Genomic DNA, 24,084 nt, shown 5'->3' with positions numbered 1-24,084 from the left:
CCGCCTCTATTTCCCAGAGGCAGGAGGGTGAGCATGTGCTATGCTTGGTGGATCCTGATTCGCCCACTGACGTCACACGGCTTGATGACAAGGCTGGTGACGTGGTGAATCCTGACTGGCCAGGCTGGGATGTCGTGGATCCTGATTGGGTCAAGTCCGTCATCTCCGCCTCGCGCCCGCCCTTGGCTGGAGCTACACCTCCTTAAAAGCTCCTCCTGCCATCATGGCGGCGCGCGACCGTCCTTCTATGTTTGGATGTCTGGCAGCGTGCTGCCACGCCACTGCTCAGGCATTATCTTCTTCTGTGGGCTTGGCCCTTGCTGCTTAGGCAGCACCTGGTTTGCAGGCCGTGTCCCTGCCTTGCTGCTCCGGCAGTAGCTCCTTCTACAGGCCGTGTTCCTGTCCCAGGTGAGCTCCTCGAGTCTCCACTGGACTCACCTGGTTATTGAAAGCACACGTGCGTGGGCACCTCTGTGCTACCCTCGTGCCATATTCTCGTGACTTCCACTGGCACACGTGCGTGGGCACCTCTGTGCTTCCCCGTGCAACAGGTACACCGAGCTGTGTGATCCCTGCCATACAACCCACACGGGTTAGGGCAGACCGGTGTACATAGATCGTCTGTGACATTCCAGACGATCGCTAGCAGCAACCCGCTCACTCTTCACCCACCATAGCAGCGGTCCCTTACACCGCACAGTGGACCTTGACCGGCGGAAGCTGTCCATTCCCCATCTTGGCACGCTTCCCCGGGTCCCCCTCGTAACATTACGGTCGCGCCTAAGGTCTGGCTATGGCTGAAGAGCAGCAGCAGTTGCTGCGTTATGTGCAGCAGTTGGAATCACGTTTGGCAGCAGTGGAGCAGTCTTCCTCCGACAAGACTGCTCTGACGACAGTCGCCACCCAGGCGGCTACCCAGGCTGTGCTATTGGGCGGAAGGTCTCCTCGCCTTGCGCTTCCAGAGCGCTTTAGCGGGGACAGCTCCGAGTGCCGTGGGTTTATAAACCAAGTTACCACCTACTTAGAGCTGTCCGCGACTCTTTACGCTACCGAGAAGGCGAGGGTAGCCTTCGTCCAGTCCCTGCTCACAGGGAGAGCGCTGAAGTGGTCCACGCCGTTGTGGGAGCGCGGAGATCGGGTGGTGAATAACTTAGCATCTTATCTTGGGGCCATGAGAATGGTGTTCCTCGGGCCTCAAGTCACCCACGACTCCGCGCTGCGCCTCCTACGACTTCGGCAAGGGTCCGCTTCAGTCGGGGACTTTGCCATACACTTTAGGACACTTGCCGCAGAGCTGGACTGGCCCGATAAGGTCCTTGTCCCTGTGTTCTGGGAGGGCCTGGCAGGGTTCGTCAAAGACGCACTGGCCACGCGTGAGGTGCCTGCTACTTTAGAGTCCTTGATTGTGGTTGCCTCTCGCATAGACATCCGCCAGGCGGAGCGGAGGCTCGAGGTCTCTTCAGCACCCACGTCCTCACGGCCTAAAAAGCGTCTGGCTCCCGTATTCCACCAGACAGGTCTCCCAGCCAGCTCTGTAGGCGACTCCGTGGAGTCAATGGAGGTGTCCAAAGCGGTCTCCTCTACCCCAGGTTCTCGGTCTGGTGTCATCTGCTTTTCCTGTGGGCAGAGGGGACACATAGCTACCCGATGTCCCAAACCGTCGGGAAAAGACAGCGTCTAGTTTCCATCAGAGGGGGGTTACTAGACGCTGCTTCTCCCTCTAGGTTGACTATCAGCGCCCAGTTGCAGTTTGGCACTACTCTCTTCTCTGCTCTGGCCTGCCTGGACTCAGGCGCTGATGGCAATTTTATTTCGACCTCCCTGGCAACCCGATACTCAGTTCCCCTGGTTCTCTTACCCAAGCCACTCAGGGTTCGGGTAGTCAACGGGTCCCTACTAGTCGATCCCATCACCCAGATCACCATCCCTCTCAGGATGGAAGTACCACCAGGACACCATGAGCAGGTGTCCTTCCTGGTGCTTCCAGGGGGGACGGATGAGATCCTACTGGGCCTCCCCTGGTTGAGACAGCATGCTCCTATACTCAACTGGGCAACAGGGGAGATCTCATCATGGGCAGGATCCTGTAGGGAGCACCTCGTGACTACCGAACCACCCGCTACCATTAGGTCGGTTGGGTCCTCAGGGAATACAGGGGAGCCAGGTTTACCGACACCTTATGAGGCCTACAGGGACGTCTTCTCCAAGAGGGCCGCAGATACCCTTCCTCCCCACCGGCCATACGATTGCCGAATAGACCTGAAGCCAGGCTCCGAGCCCCCTAGGGGCAGAGTGTATCCCCTCTCTGCTCCAGAGACGGAGGCTATGTCCAAATATATTCAGGACAGCCTGGCAAAAGGGTTCATTCGCAAGTCTATTTCACCGGCCGGTGCGGGGTTCTTCTTCGTGCAAAAGAAGGAAGGGGATCTACGCCCCTGTATCGATTACAGGGGATTAAATGCAATCACGATCAAAAACAAATACCCTTTGCCCCTCATTACGGAGTTATTTGATCGATTCCGCGGGGCAAAGATCTTCACGAAGCTGGATCTACGCGGGGCGTATAATCTAGTGCGAGTCCGAGAGGGCGATGAGTGGAAGACCGCCTTCAACACCAGGGATGGTCACTACGAGTATCTTGTAATGCCCTTCGAACTCTGCAATGCCCCCGCCGTATTTCAAGACTTTGTGAATGATGTTTTCCAGGATTTGTATCTTTCCGTGGTTGCATACCTGGATGATATCCTTATCTTCTCCCCCGATCTTGCCACCCATCGGAGGGATGTCATCCGAGTACTTAAGAGGCTCCGCACTCATTCGTTATATGCTAAGCTAGAAAAGTGCGTTTTTGAACGTGAATCCTTGCCGTTCCTGGGGTATATCGTGTCCAGTCAGGGGTTAGCAATGGATCCGGGGAAGTTGGAGACAGTGATGAAATGGCCTGAGCCCCGCTCGCTGAAAGCGATCCAGCGATTCTTGGGGTTTATCAATTATTATCGCCAGTTCATTCCCAACTTCTCGACGGTGGCAGCACCCATCATTGCCCTTACCCGCAAGGGCGCTAATCCCAAAGCATGGACACGGGAAACGGTAGAGGAATTTCACACTCTCAAAACTTACTTCTCCAGAGCTCCCATCCTTCATCGTCCAGACATCTCCAAACCCTTTCTACTAGAGGTAGACGCCTCTTCGGTCGGTGCTGGTGCAGTCCTGTACCAGAAAGACGAACGAGGAAGGAAGCATCCTTGTTTCTTTTTCTCCAAGACCTTTTCTCCGGCCGAGAGGAACTACTCCATAGGGGATAGGGAGTTACTGGCGATGAAACTAGCATTCCAGGAATGGCGGCATCTCCTGGAGGGTGCGAAGCATCCATTTGAAGTATTTTCCGACCATAAAAATCTCACATACCTCCAGACAGCACAACGCCTGAACCCAAGGCAGGCCCGTTGGTCCTTGTTCTTCTCCCGGTTCCGCTTTATTATCCGCCACCTGGCCGGTGAGAAGAACGTACGGGCCGATGCCTTGTCACGTTGTATGGTTGTGTTGGAGGAGGACGAGGAGGATCCTCGTCTTATACTACCCCCGGACAGCTTGAGGATGGTCACTTCCACTTCTTTGAACCAGGTGCCACCTGGCAAGACCCTCGTTCCCCCTGAACTACGGAATGAGGTGCTATCGTGGGCCCATGCCTCCAAGGTCGGGGGTCACTTTGGGGTCAAAAGGACCAGAGACCTTGTGACTAGGCACTATTGGTGGCCGAGACTACCCCAGGACATACAGGAGTATGTGGGAGCCTGTATGTCATGTGCACGGAATAAGCCGTCCCGGCAGAGACCGGCAGGTCTTCTTCACCCACTGCCAGTGCCGGATCGTCCCTGGGAAGTGGTGGGAATGGACTTCCTGGGAGATCTGCCCAAGTCAGCAGGTCACAAGGTCGTATGGGTCATCACGGATCACTTCTCTAAAATGGTCCACTTGGTGCCTCTCCCACGACTCCCGACGTCACGTGCTCTCGCCACCATATTCATTAGGCATGTATTTAGGCTGCATGGCATGCCTGACAAGGTGGTGAGCGACCGGGGTCCCCAGTTCGCGTCTCGCTTCTGGAGAGAGCTCTGTAAGCTCCTGCAGATAGAGCTGAACATCTCCTCCGCATACCATCCCGAAACCAATCAGACCTTGGTAACTTACCTCCGCCATTTTATCTCCGCGCACCACGACAACTGGGCTAACCTCCTTCCTTGGGCCGAATTTGCCATTAATAATTCGGTCCATGAATCCTCTGGTCAGACTCCGTTCCTGCTCAATAACGGACAACATCCCAGAATCCCGGTTCCGATGCCCATTACGTCACCCGATCCTAGAGTGGAGGATTGGGCGACCGAGGCCCGGGAGATCTGGGATAACACCCAAGAGGCCCTTAAGAGGGCTAAAGACCGGATGGTGACAACGGCTGATGAGCGCCGCCGCCCTGCACCATCCTTCGCCCCTGGTGACCTAGTGTGGCTGTCCTCTAAGAATGTTAACCTACGGGTACAGGCAGCCAAGTTCGCCCCTAGGTACCTGGGTCCGTTTAAAGTGCTAGAGCAGGTGAACCCGGTGGCATACCGACTCCAGCTCCCTCCACGCTGGGCTATAGCCAACACCTTTCACGTGTCCCTCCTGAAACCCGTACGACTTAATAAGTTCTCGGGGTCCCTGACGCCTCAAACTGACTCCCCGCCCGACGACTCTGAGGTGGCGAAGCTTGTGGAGACAAAAGTTATACGGGGCAGGAGGTACTACCTCGTGGAGTGGGTCGGCCGTGGTCCGGAGCATAGATCCTGGGAATTGGAGGATCATATCCACGCCCCGGGTTTGATAGCGGCCTTCGAGCACGGGCAGGGGGGGGGGCCTAGACGGGGGGGTAATGTTACACCTCGTGGCTCTCCTGTGGCAAGGAATGAGACAGTCTCCTTGCCTGCCACGAGCGTTCCTGCTCCGCAGCGCCGAAGGTCTGCCAGACTGCGCAGAGTGCAGGAGAAACCTCCTTAGAGAGGCAGCACAAGGGTGACACCTAGTGGTACTCCTGTTGCAAGAAATGAGGAGGTCTCCCATTCCTTGCCTGCCACAGCTCCTCCTGCTCAGCAGCCTCGAAGGTCTGTGAGGTTGCGCAATGTGCAGAGATTTGCTGCTCAGGGAAGCAGTGAGACTCCCGTTATCTCTACACATTGTGAGACCGAGGATCCCGCCTCTATTTCCCAGAGGCAGGAGGGTGAGCATGTGCTATGCTTGGTGGATCCTGATTCGCCCACTGACGTCACACGGCTTGATGACAAGGCTGGTGACGTGGTGAATCCTGACTGGCCAGGCTGGGATGTCGTGGATCCTGATTGGGTCAAGTCTGTCATCTCCGCCTCGCGCCCGCCCTTGGCTGGAGCTACACCTCCTTAAAAGCTCCTCCTGCCATCATGGCGGCGCGCGACCGTCCTTCTATGTTTGGATGTCTGGCAGCGTGCTGCCACGCCACTGCTCAGGCATTATCTTCTTCTGTGGGCTTGGCCCTTGCTGCTTAGGCAGCACCTGGTTTGCAGGCCGTGTCCCTGCCTTGCTGCTCTGGCAGTAGCTCCTTCTACAGGCCGTGTTCCTGTCCCAGGTGAGCTCCTCGAGTCTCCACTGGACTCACCTGGTTATTGAAAGCACACGTGCGTGGGCACCTCTGTGCTACCCTCGTGCCATATTCTCGTGACTTCCACTGGCACACGTGCGTGGGCACCTCTGTGCTTCCCCGTGCAACAGGTACACCGAGCTGTGTGATCCCTGCCATACAACCCACACGGGTTAGGGCAGACCGGTGTACATAGATCGTCTGTGACATTCCAGACGATCGCTAGCAGCAACCCGCTCACTCTTCACCCACCATAGCAGCGGTCCCTTACACCGCACAGTGGACCTTGACCGGCGGAAGCTGTCCATTCCCCATCTTGGCACGCTTCCCCGGGTCCCCCTCGTAACAGGAACCCATGCGTTTTCCTGGGAAATCTTCAAGAAAAATGCTTGGTTTCCCCATTGACTTGCATTAGGTTCATTATTCTTGACAAACACTGGAATAGTAATTTGGGACTCGTTACAAATAATCCAAACACGAATAGTTACTATTGGCTCATCACTAATTGTGATTCATTCTCATCCTTGGAAGGACTGCATAGAACAAACATGATTGCTAATGGTTTGCCATCGCTCAACAGTCAGCACACCATTTCATCCAAATACTTCATTATTTTAGAATGGTTTTCTTATATTTTGTCTGGTTGCATCTGGTTGTGTAGGTTAATACGTTGTCTTCTCATTCCCTATACTAAAGGTATCAAAATAATAAGGCTAGTTTACGTTTGCAGTACAAAAGCCATATTGAGCTCTGAGTCGTGTGCACCTTGTTTTTGTACACTTTTGACTCTTTTGCTAAGGTTTCACACCAATTTGACTAAGAGTTTCACAGCAGAGACCGATGCTTTATATGTTTTCACAGTCTGAGATTTTCATTAGAGCACTTGTGTAGGATACGTGTTCGTAGAGTTTATCTTAAAGAATGCTAATTTTCCCATATTAACTAGGGAGTATTCTTGTTAGCTGTTTCCTAACGTTTTCTGTAGTTCTGCCAAAAACAATATGGTCTACATGGTTTAAATTCTGGACCTGCATGTTTTTTTTCCGCAGCTCAGCAAGGTCAGCAAGATTCCACTCAGGCCAAGCTTAAAGGAGCAATCTAGATGGAATAGTACAGGGCAACTAAAAGAACATGTTGTACTGTATGAAAATAACAGTGAAAATACACACAGGAGATTGCTTCTAAATTATATCTATCATAGTCTTCTGTCCATTTTATTATAAAATATCAGATTTAGAAAACCCAACAAAGTACCTGTCATAAAATGCTAACGTGCACTCTGGCGGCCAGCTGTAGTTTGTTACGTCAAGCGCTGAGATTTTTATAGTAAGTCCCTAACAGAAAGAAAGCTGAAATGAAAATGAGTGAACATGCTGGCCTAACTGAAGGAGCAGATTGATGTATAGTTTCGTGGGAGAAGATTTAGTACAAGGCCTTGTGCATATAGCTATATTCCAAATCAGTCCTGTACCAACAGTAATGGACACCCATAGAACAGCATCAGGCCTTTATTGTACCTCCACATGCCCTTAATTTCAGAAGGAAAAAATAATCTGTCTCTAACTAGTATTTTTTCTAAGGGTGGCTTTACATGCTGCGATATCCGGCCTGATATCGCTAGCATGCGACCCACCTCCATCGTTTGTGCGAAACGGGCATATCGCTGCCCATCGCGCACAAAATCTGGCACCCCCGTCACACATACTTACCTGCATAGCGACGTCGCTGTGACCGGTGTACCGCCTCCTTTCTAAGAGGGTGGTCCGTTCGGCGTCACAGCGACGTCACTAAGCGGCCGCCCAATGAAAGCGGAGGGGCGGTCATGAGCGGGACGTAACATCCCGCCCACCTCCTTCCTTCCGCATTGTGGCCGGAGACAGGTAAGGAGATGTTCCTCGTTCCTGCGGCGTCACATGTAGCGATGTGTGCTGCCGCAAGAACGAGGAACAACTTCGCCCCTGCGACAGCAGCGATAACTGTCAGCAGACCCCCATGTCAACGAGGAGCGATTTTAAATGTTTTTGCAACAATCCAAAATCGCTCCTAGGAGTCACATGCTACGACATCGCTACAGCGGCCGGATGTGCGTCACAAAATCCGTGACCCCAATGAGATCACTGTAGCGAAATCGTAGCGTGTAAAGCCCGCTTAAGCCATATGGACATCTATGTCTAGTTCATTTCTTACAGTGTGCCTGTGTAGATTCATCCTTGTTTGTAGTTTTTGTTTAGTTTGCTCAATATATATATTCCTCCAGGGCATCTTGTGCACTGTATCATGTATACCACATTGGAGGATGTACATGAAAATAAATGCATGATCTTATAATCCACATAGCCAACACAAATCAGGGCTAGAAGATCATGGATTTATTTTCGTGTACATCCTCCAATGTGGTATACATGATTCAGCGCACAAGATGCCCTGGAGGAACATATACACACGTGGTCAAAATTGTTTTTAACCCCTCATTTAATAAAAGAAAAACCTTGAATGGTCACACAAATAAGTTGAATCTGACAAAAGTAATAACAAATTAAAAATCTATGAAAATGAACAATTGAAAGTCAGACATTGCTTTTCTGCTTCCACAGCATTTTATAAAAAATAAAACTCATGAAATCGGCCTGGACAGAAATGATGATCCCTCCTTAACTGAATATTTTGTTGCACAACCTTTTGAGGCAATCACTGCAATCAAACGATTCCTGTAACTGTCAATGAGACTTCTGCGCCTCTCGACAGGTATTTTGGCCATTCCTCAAGAGCAAACTGCTTCAGTTGTCTCGTGTTTGAAGGTTTCCTTTTCCAGATGGCATGTTTCAGCTCTTTCCAAAGATGCGCAATAGGATTTCAGTCAGGTCTCATAGAAGACCACTTCAGAATAGTCCAATGTTTTCCTCTTAGCCATTCTTGGGTGTTTTTAGCTGTGTGTTTTGGGTCATTATCCTGTTGCAAGACCCATGACCTGTGACTGAGACCAAGCTTTCTGACACTGGGCAGCACAGTTCTCTCTAGAATCCCTTGATAGTCTTGAGATTTCATTGTACCCTGCACAGATTCGAGACACCCTGTGCCAGATGCACCAAAGCAGCCACAGAACATAACAGAGCCTCCTCGATGTTTCACAGTGGGGACAGTGTTCTTTTCTTGATATGCTTCACTTTTCCATGTGTGAACATAGAGCTGATGTGTCTTGCCAAAAAGTTCAATTTTTGTCTCATCTGTCTATAGGACATTCTCTCAGAAGCTTTCTGGCTTATCAACATGTAGGTTGTCAAATTTCAGTCTGGCTTTTTTATGTTATTTTTCAACAATGGTGCCCTCCTTGGTCGTCTCCTATGAAGTCCACTTTGGCTCAATCAACGACGGATGGTGTGATCTGACACTGATGTTCCTTGAGCTTGAAGTTCACCTTTAATCTATGTAGAAGTTTTTCTGGGCTCTTTTTTTACCATTCGTATTATCATTCTCTTTGATTTGTCATCAATTATCCTCCTGCGACCACGTCCAGGGAGGTTGGCTACAGTCCCATGGATCTTAAATTTCTGAATAATATGTGCAACTGTAGTCACAGGAACATCAAGCTGCTTGGAGATGGTCTTATAGCTTTTACCTTTTAACATGCTTGTTTATAATTTTCTTTCTAATCTCCTGAGACAACTCTTTTCTTTGCTTCCTCTGGTCCATGTTGATTATGGTACACACTATGTCACCAAACAGCACAGTGAGTATCTGTAGCCTTATATACAGGCCCACTGACTGATTACAAGAGTTAGACATCTGTGATGCTAATTAGCGGACATACCTTGATTTAGCATGTCGCTTTGGTCACATTATTTTCAGGGGTACCATCATTTCTGTCCGGCCTGTTCCATGAGTTTTATTTTTAAAAAAAATTCTGTGGATGCAGAAAAGCAATGTCTGACTTTCATTTGTTAATTTTCATAGATTTTTTATTTATTATTACTTTTGTCAGATTCAAGTTATTTCTGTGACCATTGTGGGTTTTTCTTTCATTAAAAGAGGAGTACCAAATTTTTGACCATATGTCTATATTGGGGAAACTAAACAAAAACTACAAACAAGGATGAAGCTACACAGGCACACTCTAAGAAATGAGTTGGCCACGCCTGTGTGAAAACATTTCTCCAGACCGGGACACAATATGACAAATTTGAAAGTATCAATACTGAAAGGTCATTTTAAGGATGACAGAGAGAGAAACATTTGGAAATTTAAACTAAGGATGTTTGGGTCTTTAACAAAAAAACGCAATTTAACATCTGGCTTTATGACTCACTACATGAACACACGTTATACCTCCACAAGAGGTACCTTCAGAAGTGATCTGAACAGACCACTTCCAACTCATCTGCATTTTGTAACAAAAACATTAATTTGATTTCCTTGGCTTATCTTTAAGAGGCCTCATCTTTCCCATGTCCTGTTGTAACATTCATTTAAATGTTGTGATTTGGTCTCAGTAATTCATTTGTAATTTGCCTGAAGAAGGAGCCTCTGTGCTCTGAAAGCTTGCTAATATGATTTTTCTGGTTAGCCAATAAAGGTATCACTCCTAAAATACTTTTGTCATTCTTGGGACATAGTATTTCAATTGATTTTTCTGGCTAACACGTACCACAATATTACCCTGTATTGTACTCTTTACATGATAAAAGAGTAGCTGCCATTTTATTTTAATTTCATTAATCAATAGTACACCTGAAACTATTTTGTGATTATAGCTTAGCAGAAAAAATGTGCTCCTTTCTCCTCCTGGGTTGATCTTTCAATCTCAGTTAGTGGCTAGAATTTTTTACAATCTTTTCAGGTAGCCATTAATAGGTGTCAACTACTGAGGACTCTTAATTAATTTTGATTTGTAGCAACTGACTAACACATTACAAAGATATATCATTCATGTGGCTAAATCTACATTCAGTAAACGCAAAAGTTTCACTTTATTGAGATAGGAGACGACAGCTTGTGCTCCTAAGATTCTATGCCAATGGGAGGGGGAAAGAGGAGCTAGAGGTAGACGAAGACATTTTACTACACATTTTTCAGAAACAACATTTACAGTTTTCCATAAAACTTTATGAGCACTAACTGCCATCCACTATCTCAGTAAGGCCTGTTTCACACGTCACTGAAAAACACAGACGGTTTTCACTAATGTGTTAAAAAGGCATTTGTCCCTCCATGTGCCATGATTCACGGCTCATGTGGCTTTTACATGTGCTATACGTGAGCAGTGATCCATGATAGCACATGGAGATAAACTCACCTGTCCCGCTCCTGCTGTCCGTGGGGATGAAGTCTCCCAGATGCTGTGTCCGCCCACTATGTCTCTCACCACTGCAGCTACTTCGGGGTTGGCTCTGCAGTGCATATGCATGAGAATAATTAGCTGGCTAGGAAGTAGCAGAGAGCAGTGGCCGGAGACAGCGTCGCTGCAGACAGGTGAGTTTAAAAAGCTATTTATTTTCAACGTACGTGTTTTTCTGGTACGTGTTTTACAGATCACACCATTGTGTGGTCCATGGGGCTTCAATGATGCCAGAAAAAACGGACATGTCTCTGTGCGGAAATCACAGACACATGTGTATGCTGCACCGAGACACGGTCAGTGAGAAATCATTGATGTGTGCACAGACCCATTGATCTTAAAGGGTCTGCGTATTTCCGTGATTCTGGTATGTATAAAAACTGCTACATATATACCAGAATCACTGACATGTGAAGAGGCATAATGTGAAGGCACTTTGCTTTTTTACCTGCTTTTCCGCAGCGTTTTGAACTGCAGCGTTTTAATGCTAAAATACATGCGTTTTGATTTTCAAGGAAAGTCTATGGGAAATTGGGATTTCTTTTGCGCACAATGCTGTTATTAACACAGCGTTTCAGTTGCAGAAAATTTGTCAAAAACTCAGCGTTTAAAGAAGCAGCATGTCAATTGTCTTTGCCATTTTGGCAGCGTTTTGCTAACATTAAAGTCAATGAGAAGTTGCAAAACGCAATCTACTAAAAAAATCTAGCGTTTAACATGCTTTTTTGATGCAGAAAACGTGTTTTGGACCAATTAAATGCATGCGTTTTTGACAAAATAATAATGGCATGATATGTCCCTTTACACACACACATAGTCCGACAAATACATTTATGAAAATCAATAAATAAATGTAATTTTATGCATAAATATTAGCACAAAGTTCTCATTATAATAAAATAAGCCATTTTAAGTATGATTTTAATCTTGATATTTGTTGTCATTTTTTTCCTTTTTTTTATAGTGTTTGAATGTTTAAACCTTATTTAGCATTGTATTTATAGTCGAAACGCATCTGACATTAAGCAGTGAAAAAGCATGTAAAACGCGGTAAAAATGCGGTAAAAATGCTAGCGTATTTGTAGCGTTTTTGTGGTCAAAACCAAATTTGACAAAGACAATTTCTGCCAGAGGATGCGTTTAGAACTGCAACTACCTCGACGCAAAGTGTGCACAAAGCCTAAAGATCAGTCCATGATGAGACAGAAAGATATTTCTCTGTTAAGATGTATTACAAAGTTTCTTATTTATATATCTAACAGTGGTTTATGGATTGCTTTAAGCGATATTTACATAAAACTGGAAAACCTGTTTAAGAGTCCTTTATAATACAAGGATGTTCTTTTCCTGACATAACCTGCATTTTGCTTTTCTATCTGATAATATTAAAGTTACAAACATGCATTTTTGTACAATTTATGGAAATTACAAGTTAACGTAATGTTTAAATCTGCTGTAAATGACATTATATATGAATATGATTTTTACTGAGATTTTTTTAAATAATTCTTTCCAACTCCCAAATGAGAAGTGATAATTTCAGACATATTGCACATTGTGAATTTTCAGTCACTCAGATTTTCTGCATTAAACCACTTCACACACCATAATCGCAAAGTGGAATACTACGGAAGTATGGATCTCATGGGACCAATGTGCCTTGTAATTACAATTTTACAAGAAATAGCAATTGCAGAAAAAAAAATTACAAGTTAGGCATTTATAGTTCTGGCATTTATTGCAAACATTTCGATATACTGAAGCAAAACTACTGCAATTTTCCTTGATAACTTAAGCCCGCTTTACACGCTACAATATATCTTACGATGTGTCGGCGGGGTCACGTCGTAAGTGACGCATATCCGGCATCGTAAGTTACATTGTAGTGTGTGACAGCTACGTGCGATTGTGAATGAACGGTAAAACGTTCATCGCACGCACGTCGTTCATTCCTCATGAATTGAACGTCAGATTGTTCATCATACCCGGGGTAGCACACATCGCAGTGTGTGACACCCCGGGAACGATGAACAGATCTTACCTGCGTCCTGCGGCTCCCGGCCAGCAATGCGGAAGGAAGGAGGTGGGCGGGATGTTTACGTCCCGCTCAGCTCCGCCCCTCCGCTTCTATTAGCCGGCTGCCGCGTGACGTCGATGTGACGCCGAACGTCCCTCCCACTCCAGGAAGTGGACGTTCACCGCCCACATCGAGGTCGTATGGACGGGTAAGTACGTGTGACGGGGGTTAATCGTTTGTGCGGCACATTCAACAAAATTGAACGTGCCGCACATACGATGGGGGCGGTTACGATCGCATACGATATCATATGCAGAATCGTAACATGTAAAGCAGGCTTTAGTATCAGCATGAATATAACAAGGGACCTACATATTAGTAATGTTACATGTTCCATTTCTGGGGAGACTAAACTGTTAGTTCAATAAATATGCATACTATGTAATCAGGTTGGATACAATATTGTAGAACGCTTTTAACACTAGAAGTCCCAGAGAGGGGTCATTTAACATTTCTACCTTTACTTCGGGGGGGGAGCTCGAAATTTCTGGGACTTCTAGTGTTAAAAGCAGTTAGAAAATGTTAATGTATTAAGAAAGATGGGTAAAAATAGAATTGAAAACATTCACATCAAAGTGTTTACACCAGAAAACTGCTGGCATAAAACATTTTGTAAAGTTGCAAAAACTTTGCTTTACGTGAAATTATGCACAAAATTTTGCTAAACTTTTGGTATTTTCACACTAGTACTATCCGGCCAGCTGTGCCAAAATGGGTGAAGTGGGAGCGTGACAAAGACTAATTGTCACAAAGAGGTTTTTACAAACATCATTGACTGTCATGGTGGCATCAGGATCTGTGGAGACTACAGATTCTGGCACTCTGCCCGATAACTTCTCTAATGTCTGTGATCAGCGCAGGCAGACTTGGCAGCCGACCTGCAGACTTGTAGTTTTTGGGCATGCTATCAAAAGTTAATCTTTTCGGGGCTGCTTGTTAGTATCCTTTAATCACATGCTGTGCGTGAGCCAGTCACATTCGCTTCCCTCCTATATATGATGACTGGACCATAACATTAGTGCCAGCTATGTCTTCTCTATACTGGTCTGGTGGGGTGTTGTGATTCAGACTTACTAGTGGCTGTATGGATTCATTGCTGTAAGCAGTTGTGATGTTAAGCCTTGTTTTTTTTGTTGCTGCCTTACTTCTCTTGCTTTTCTCCTTAGTATCTTACTGGTTGTTCCTCTGAGTTTACAGTGTATAAGATTTTTGTTTTTTTCCCTGTCTTTATCTGTGTTGACATCACACCCCTGCACCTATGGTCAGGAGACTAGAAAGGCATGGGACTCCAGCATCTCAACCATCAGGGGTAATCTGGAGATCAGGGATAGCCTAGGGTCCCCTAGTGTGAGGGACACTATAGGAGACCCCTGTCCCTTGCTATTTTAAAATCACATTGTGACACCGCCTATCTAATTCATGACCAGAACTTTTTTTTTACTATATTCTCACCCGGTAAGATTACAACTCATCCAATTTTCACCCTGAAGACGACGATTTTTCATCTGTATTGTTATTCATTTGGCATCCATTTTTATATATCAGCAGTTAATAAAATTTAACAAATAGTTACCTTTGTTACAAAATTGCAATTAATTTGTAAATTTGATGTGGATGCTATGTGGGTTGTCCGTATGAGAGCTGATATTCCTTTTCGCACTCCCATAGATTTAAGCATTCGAGACTCATACAGAAGAGATTAGCTCATGCTACGATTTTTTTCATGTGGACATTCAGTCCGTGAAAAAAAATAAAATGATCATCTGGAGAGCCCTATTGAATATCATGGTCTGAGTGCTGTCTGTTTTACTTTGAAGGACAGCACACTGAACAAAACACGACTGTGTGACGGTAGCCTTTTAAAAATAGTTTGATGCATTAGACTCACAAGAGTAATTATTTGCAGAGGTTTAAAGACATTAAAATTGCAAAAACGTATTCTGATAGGTTATTTACAGTAGGAAAAAGGCATAATCATTGGCTGGAACATATTATGGGTATGTATTGACGGATGGTGGTATTGGTCAGAGTAATAAACTGGTCATCAGGGAAAAGGGTTAGACTGTATTTTTAAACAGTGATACCTATGATTGTGAGTTAAAAATGTAATGCAAGGAGAGATTCATGGACGGTATTAGGATCTTACCAAACAGCTGCTGTGCTCTGCATGTTATTTACATGGTAAATATGCTGACAGTTTGCTGTTCTGCTTGGAAATTAATTCTCCGGCTGTTTTCATTTACGAGGATGAAAACCAATACCTTCTCATAATGCCATATGTACCTGACATTGCAATATGTATATTGACATTGCTGTATCCTCATGCTTTTTCACATTCCTTGAGTAAGACAACATGGAGTAGTATATAATCTGAATCCTTATGCACAGGGAAGGCTGGAGATAGCAGAACCCTACCCCACCTGTTTTAGGAATCACTGAGGCTGCTTTCACACCTCCGGTTTTAGCAGAGCCGGCCAATCCGGCTCTAAAACCTATGCAACGGATGCGGCAACAATACCGCATCCTTTGCATAAGTTTTTTACATGCGGCCCGTCCGGTTTTTGCCGCTTGCGGCAGGCTACAGAGCATGAGCAGTGGAAAAAAATCGCATGCGGCTTCTGGATGCGGTTTTTGCCGCAGGACGCCGCATGCGGCGTCCATAGGCATGCACTGCAAAATGCGGGTTTTTTTTGCCGGACAAAAAAACGTGCCAGGCAACGTTCCATCCGGCCGCAGCATCGGCTAAATCTGCCGCATGCGGCAAAAAACGGACGGAACGCAAGGCCATGCAGCACAATACGGCACTAATGTGTCTATGCAAAAAACCCCGCAATCGGCGGCAAAAAAAACGGTAGTGTTTTTCCTGCAAAGCGCCGGATTGTGCCGCACAAGAAAAACCGAATGTGTGAAAGCAGCCTAATCGAGATCATTGACAACCATAACTGCATAGCTCTGAACTTCCCCAGTTTCAGTTGGACTGTCCTGATTTAAGGAGCAGTCAGGGCTATATCATGACTTTCATTCATGCTGTCTGAAATCTCTCCCGTCTTCACTGCATGGTCATTGTGCCTCCATAGTTCTCCTCCTCCTCCAATGACTCTAGTGAGAGGGCCTATCATCTCTCTGCTCTTTTTATTTCCACAACAATTTATAAAAATAATTCTCTTTTCTTGAAATTGGTCTACCAGTGCATCAAACCCCCACACCTGCAACATTGTAGGCAGCAGCAAAATCTATGAGCCACAGGCTACACTGTAATTAATTGGGGAATTTGCTTTACTCAAAAATGTAGAGTATGTTTTTTCAATACAGGCTTAATGTATGGGTATATAGAGATACATAAAGGTATAGACTCTTATGCCGGTGTCACACGGGACGATCTATCGTGCGATCGCACGAGCGATCGTACTCGCCCCCGTTGTTTGTGCATCACGGGCAATTAGTTAACCCCCCGTCACACGTACTTACCTCCTGGACGACGTCGCTGTGGGCGGCGAACGTTTTCTTCCTGTAGGGGGAGGGACGTTTGGCGTCACAGCGACATCACACGGCAGCCAGCCAATAGAAGCGGAGATGAGCGGGATGTAACATCCCGCCCACCTCCTTCCTTCCGCATTGCCGGCGGGACGCAGGTAAGCTGTGTTCGTCGTTCCTGGGGTGTCACACAGAGCGACGTGTGCTGCCACGGGAACGATGAACAACCGGAGAACAGAAGGAGGACCGACATTTTGAAAATGAATGACGTGTCAACGAACAACGATAAGGTGAGTATTTTTGCTCGTTCACAGTCGTTCGGAGGTGTCACACAGTACAATATCTCTGAAGATGCCGGATGTGCGTCACTAACGACGTGACCCCGATGACATATCGCCCGATATATCGTACCATGTGATATCGGCATAAGAATGTTAGAGTTGGAAGCGACTTCCAGGGTCATCATGTCCAACCCGTTGCTCACTGCAGGGGCCACTAAACCATCTCACAAGGAAAAAGGGAATGCACAGCCAACCAATATAAGAAAATGAGGGTGCACAGTCTGCTGTAAACAATTGGTACTAGAGAGGAAAAGAAGCAGGCATTGGCACTCAGCTCAATATATAATGCATGACAATCAATATATAAATAACCAGAAATCTTTTATTGAAAACATACCCCAATAAAACATTTAAAAAGGCAAAAAACACCAGACAAGAAAAACAATGATTAGCTGTGGTGCTATACAATGATGCAAAATATTAACCAGCAAAGGACAAAATAGCCATAGGACATATCAATGAGTCCATTCAAGAGATGCAAAAACATACATATATAATGGCACAGCTGGATAATTGCACACATGAAATAACCCACCATAACAGAAGTACATCACTGTTAAGAGCCTAAGTAAGCAAAGTAGCAATCAGAAGTCTGGTGAACCCCCCCATACCCAACGCGTGTCGCTCATCAAGTGAGCTTCATCAGGAGATGAAGCTCACTTGATGAGCGACACGCGTTGGGTATGGGGGGTTCACCAGACTTCTGATTGCTACTTTGCTTACTTAGGCTCTTAACAGTGATGTACTTCTGTTATGGTGGGTTATTTCATGTGTGCAATTATCCAGCTGTGCCATTATATATGTATGTTTTTGCATCTCTTGAATGGACTCATTGATATGTCCTATGGCTATTTTGTCCTTTGCTGGTTAATATTTTGCATCATTGTATAGCACCACAGCTAATCATTGTTTTTCTTGTCTGGTGTTTTTTGCCTTTTTAAATGTTTTTATTGGGGTATGTTTTCAATAAAAGATTTCTGGTTATTTATATATTGATTGTCATGCATTATATATTGAGCTGAGTGCCAATGCCTGCTTCTTTTCCTCTCTAGTACTAAACCATCTCAGACAGATGTCTGTCCTGCCTCTGTTTGAAGACTTCCATTGAAGGAGAACTCACCACCTCATGTGGCAGCCTGTTCCACTCATTGATCACCCTCACTGTCAAAAAGTTTTTTCTAATATCTAATTTTATATATTCTCCTTTTCACTTTCACTCCATTGTTTGTCATTTTTCCATGTGCAAATGAGAATCAGGATGATCCCTCTACGTGCCTTCAGATATTTGTAAACATCTATTAAAGGCAACCTGTCAGGTGCAACATGCACCCAGAACTACGGGCATTTCTGGGTGCATATTGCTAATCCCTGCCTAACTGTCCCTGTATACACTAGCATAGATAAAGGGATTTAAAAAAAGTAAAGATCGTTTATTATATGCTAATGAGGCCCACGACTAGTCACAAGGGCGTGAGTTCCCTTGGCTAGTCAGCCCACATAGCATGCTAGCACGCCCCTGTGACGTAGTACCATGTTAATGAATGAGCAGCAACGCGCGCATACCTCACTCTTGATGGCGGCCGGCGGAGGATGGATGCGCACTGCACATGATCTCGGGTTCCCTGGACATCCGATCATGCGCACTAAATTGATGCCATATGTAAGCTTCCTGGCTTTAGTGAGGTATAATGTGCATGACCGGAAGTCCCGGGGACTCCGAATCATGTGCAGTGTGCATCCATCCTCTGCCGGCCGCCATCAAAACTGAGGTATGTGCGGCGAAGCTGCGCATTCATTAGAATGTTAGTACGCCTACAGGGATGTGCTAGCATGCTATGTGGGCCGACTAGCCAAGGGACACTTGGGACTAGTCTGTGGCCTCATTAGCATATAAGAAACGATCTTTAGAAATACTTTTTCTAAAGATCCCTTTATCTATGTTAGTGTATACAGGGACAGTCAGGCAGGGATTAGCAATATACACCCAGAACTGCTCGTGATTCTGGGTGCATATTGCACCTGACAGGTTCACATTAATTCTCCTCTTAACTTCTCTTTTTGCAAGCTAAACATTCCCAGTTCCTTTAACCATTTCTCATACGACATAGTTTGTAGACCAGTCACCATCCTGGTAGATCTCTGAACTTGCTCCAGCTTTTCGATGACTTTTTAAAAATCTCACACATTTCAACAGAGTGTTTAGAGATACACATTGGGCAGTCTTCATGAAATCACATCCACTTTGATTAGACATTTAGGCCACGCTCACACATAGCGCAAAGTCAAGGTGATTTCATGAAAACTCCTTTCTACAGACGTTGAACTGTGCAGTTTAGTTGTTTTTTTCTCTATAGGCTTCTATGTACAGCCTGAAAAATGTATGTTAAAAAAAGCATTTGCTTTGTTTAACTTAAGCATCAAAGTTTTTCTGTGCTATAAAAACGCGTAAGTGGGAAAAGGGATTAAAAAAATGCAGCAAAAATTTAATAGTCCGAGAGGATTGTTATGGCGTGAGTTAGTGCAGATACCTGCAGAAAATATGATAAAGTGATAAAAAAAAAACCAGCAGGAAAAAAATGTAGAATTTACGCTGTGTGTGAACACAGCTTTATACCAATGTTTGGGAAATGTCACTTAAAACATACTTCTTATCTCACAAAAATGCAAGTCCTCATATAGTGAAGCTTATATAAACATGAAAAGATTATGGCCACTGCACCTATTAATAAACAAGAAATAAATCCACATGTCCCACTGTTCTGGATATAGTAGTGTATACTCCCGAATATACGATCCCGAATTTGGGTCTGTGTCCTGTTATCCGGGGCGCTGTTGAATGACCTGCACTGCCACCGCCCACTATATCATCTCCTTCCTCCAGGGTTGAAGGACATATTGAATGGGTTTCGAGCGTGGACAGAAATCCATTTCTACAGTTTGTCCTTTTATTTTTGTAAAATTTGGGAGGTATGCATAAATGTTTATCTAGCTACGATTTTTCCATGTTTTTGTTTAATTGGAAGGATTACTGTCTAAAAATGACCTTGGGTTTTGTTGTCATGGTAATTTTTTCCACTATAGTGTTTATCCAGGGGTAAAATGTATTTTTACAGAAAACCAATCATCAGGATTTACCTACCTACCGAGAAGGTATTTAAAGGCTTTATCAGGCCCCCAGTACCCTTATTTAATAATGTTTGTATTATCCCTAAATGCTAAATGTATTTAAAAACTAAATTTAATGCCTCTACCCTCCCTGTCTGCTATCAAAGAGAGAAGAGTGGCCCAAAATTCCAGTTGAGAGATGCAAGAAGCTTGTTGATGGTTATAGGAAGCGATTGATTGCAGTTATTTATTCCAAAGGGTGTGCAACCAAATATTAAGATGAAGGTGCCAACAATTTTGTCCAGACCCTTTTTGGCGTTTTGTGTAAAATCATGTCCAATTTGCCTTTTTTCTCTGTTTTTTTGTGTGGTTTTTTTTGTGTTGTTATAATACACACAAAGTAAATAAACATGTGTATAGCAAAACATGTAATTACTATAATTTTCTGGACGAAATACTTCATTTTCTGGAACTATTTCAAGGGTGCCAATACTTTTGGCCATGATTGCAGAAGGAGAAAAGAAAAATCAGCTCACCCAGTCCAATAGACTCCAATGTGGGACGGGTGCACGGAAAACAAGTCGACCAAGCTGAGGGTTCCAAATACAAAGAAATATCCAGCATCCATGTCCAAGTACGATAAAAAAATAATTCTTTATTAGGTATCCATTAAAAAGGGGGTGACAAGGATCACATCCAAGGTATAAAATCTTCTATCTCCATGGGGATTTTGGCCATGATTGTATGAACAATATTAGAAAGGTGGTTTAAGGTTACTGATTTCCCTAGGTTTATCTATAACCTTGGGATCCCACATAGGTTTTATACACCAAAATCTGCTCGTAATAATTTTACTATTCATTTTAAAGAGAAAATGTGCCTATGATACATACGGGCTCTTTTTTGTGTGCAAAGCCAATGTCAATTTTTGGTTCATTAGCAAATTTCTATGGAAATTAAATGGGAGATGAAAGAGATACATGCACAAAAAGTCTAAAAAAATGACAGTTTGCCATTGTCACGAAAAAAAAAATAGATTTTACCTGTCACTGGTTTTAATGTTTAAAAAATACTATCCTTATGACTTTACCCAAGGTGGAATTCCCTATCATGAAATGTGTTGCTGCTCTCATGAACACTATCATTCATACTTACAAAACCAACATCATTCGACAAGTTTGAATAAGCGTTCAGTGCTTCTTGAATAAAAGTTAGGTAAAATATATGATATTTACATTTTAGCTACTTATTATGGAACCAATATATATGGTAAACTCTTTTATAATAACAATGCTATCACTTAGTACACACACGTGGCCTGTTTGGCAGGTTGCCCAACTGCTGCTTGTTTATTTCCACATCTTGGATCTTAGTTCACAACAGTTGAGACAGATCATTATCTTATTTACCCAGAAACTACCTATGCTATAAAACATCTTTTAAGTTTCTCCAATGTAAAGCAAAGTCTAGTACTAAATGTTTTAAACATTAGTTCTCTCAATCCTGAAATACAGATGCTTTTCTTTTGATCTCTTCATTATTAATTAAAGGGAGTCTGTCACCGGGTTTTTCCAAATATAAATTAAGCCGCCACCTTTAACTGGTGTATTACCACAGGGCATCAACCTGTTTATTAATCCAAATCTCCCACGCATATTTTGCTGTGCTCCTTACTAATCAGCATGGTCCAATCCAATCGGCGTTGGTAGTCTCGGGTTTGCCCCTCCTCTATTGTCAGATTCACTGTCCTCCTGCCTTGATTGATGTGGATGGCACATCCTACATCATCCATAGAGCGTTGCTAATCTTGCGCATGTGCAGTTGAAGCATAGACGTACTTTGCTGTGCTTTAGTAAGGGCAGAGCAAAGTCCTAAATGTCCCAGGGCCTATTAACTGGAAGTGAAGTCAGTGAAAGCGTATTCGCCTGATTGAACTTAGTCCTGCTCTTAGTAGATAATAGCAAAGTGCGATTCCTCAGGCTTGCACTTGAACTGCATGGGCAAAAGATTAGTAGAAATCTGTGAATGACATAGGACATGTCATCCACACCAAACAAGGCAGGAAGGCAATTCTGCCAGTAGAGAAGGTTCAGGCACCCATCTGACTAAACTATGCTGATTAGCATACAGCCCATGAGACTTATAAAAGGTATATTGTGCAATATGCAGGAGGAGTTGGTGGGTTATATACAAGTTGATGACGTATAGTAATAAAGTATTGGCTTTAGTTTATTTTCGGAATACCTGGTGACAGATTCCCTTTAAAGGGGTTCTCCAGTACTTGGACAACCCCTTTATAAATGTAGTCCCAACACAAGACACTAGACAACACCAGGCCACATGTTGCTTGTGGTACTGTTAGCAGCATGGGTAGCTTAAACATGCTACCAATGCCTGCAGCGTCTCCAGACTTGCCTCCCATCGAGCACATACGGGAGATCATTGGTCGGCAATTACAAAGGTAGCTGCCAGCAGGGGATCTTGATGATTTCTGCATCCAAGTAGCAGAATATTCCTCAGCCTAGCATTACTAAGCTCATTGATAGCACGCCAAGGTGTGTAAGGGTTTTCCTGTATGTGGGTCTGATACTCGATACTGCTTGTGGTACTGTTAGCAGCATGGGTGGCTTAAACATGCTACTAATGACTGCAGGGTCTCCAGACTTGCCTACCATCGAGCATATCTGGGAGATCATTGTTCAGCAATTACAAAGGGAGCTGCCAGCAGGGCATCTTGATGATTTCTGCACACAAGTAGCAGAATATTCCTCAGCCTACTATTAATAACCTCATTGATAGCATGCCACGGTTTGTAAGGGTATTTCTGTATGTGGGCCTTATACGCAAATACTGCTTGTGGTACTGATAGCAGCATTGGTGGCTTAAACATGCTACCAATCCTTGCAGCGTCTCCTGACTTGCCTTCCATCGAGCACATCCGGGAGATCATTGGTTGACAATTACAAAGGTAGCTGCCAGCAGGGGAGCTTGATGATTTCTGCACCCAAGTGGCAGATTATTCCTCAGCCTGGCATTAATAAGCTCATTGATAACATGCCAAGGTGTGTAAGGCTATTCCTGTTTGTGGGTCTCATACTTGATACTGCTTGTGGTACTGTTAGCAGCATGGGTGGCTTAAACATGATACCAATCCCTGCAACATCTTCAGATTTGCCTCCAATCGAGCACATCTGGGAGATCATTGTTCGGCAATTACAAAGAAAGCTGCTTGCTTGGGATTTTGATGATTTCTGCACCCAAGTGGCAGAATATTCCTCAACCTATCATTAATAGCCTCATTGATAGCATGCCACGGGGTGTAAGGGTATTTCTGTATGTGGGCCTTATACGCAATACTGCTTGTGGTAGTGATAGCAGGATGGGTGGCTTAAACATGCTACCAAATCCCTGCAGTGTCTCCAGACTTGCCTCCCATCGAGCACATTTGGGAGATCATTGGTCGGCAATTACAAAGAGAGCTGCCAGCTTGGGATTTTTATGATTCCTGCACCCAAGTGGCAGAATATTTTTCAGCCTACCATTAGTAACTTCATTGATAGCATGTCACGGTGTGTAAGGGTATTTCTGTATGTGGGCCTCATACTCGATACTGAAAAAATGTACATAGTTTGAAAAGTGTTTTCATTTTTCATATCATTATCATGTCTATAGATCCTGTGATTTTCATAATTCCATGACCTGACAATGACGTTGAAGTCTGCTGCCGTATCTTCTAGAATCTGACCTATTAGCTCAATAAATAAAAGTTTTGTTCTGAGTGAAGTCAGCTCTGAAAATACTGTCTAAGTTCCAACTTTCTGAAGCTGAGCAGTCTTTCATTTTAGTTAGAAAACAGACACCTTTTTCTCTAACTATTTTCAATAGGTGTAAGACAACAACTCTAAAGTTTGCAGAAAAGTGATATCAAAACACAGATCTCACAGTCCCTGCGTGCATTGCTTTTAACTGAAAGTCTTATGACATTGAAAGAGCTTCTATTAAAAGGCTCCGCTCGTGAACTAGTTAGTATGGCATTCATTTCCACAAATAACAGTGTCTTCTTGTCATCCCGGTATAATGCTGATCACCTTTAGAGATTTCGTCTCGC

The 24,084-nt window shown here is 44.6% G+C and overlaps 1 protein-coding gene across 2 annotated transcripts in view; it reads left to right on the top strand.

Annotated features, from left to right (window-relative positions):
- The window catches only part of RNF38 (ring finger protein 38), a 441,940-nt gene that overhangs the window by 100,724 nt on the left and 317,132 nt on the right, over positions 1-24,084 (top strand). The gene's annotated exons all lie outside the window — the stretch shown is intronic.

The sequence above is a fragment of the Anomaloglossus baeobatrachus genome, chromosome 1, assembly GCF_048569485.1.
Source record: "Anomaloglossus baeobatrachus isolate aAnoBae1 chromosome 1, aAnoBae1.hap1, whole genome shotgun sequence".
Taxonomy (NCBI): domain Eukaryota; kingdom Metazoa; phylum Chordata; class Amphibia; order Anura; family Aromobatidae; genus Anomaloglossus; species Anomaloglossus baeobatrachus.
The sequence above is the reverse complement of the archived record's forward strand: the minus strand, read 5'-3'. Positions and strand labels throughout refer to the sequence as shown.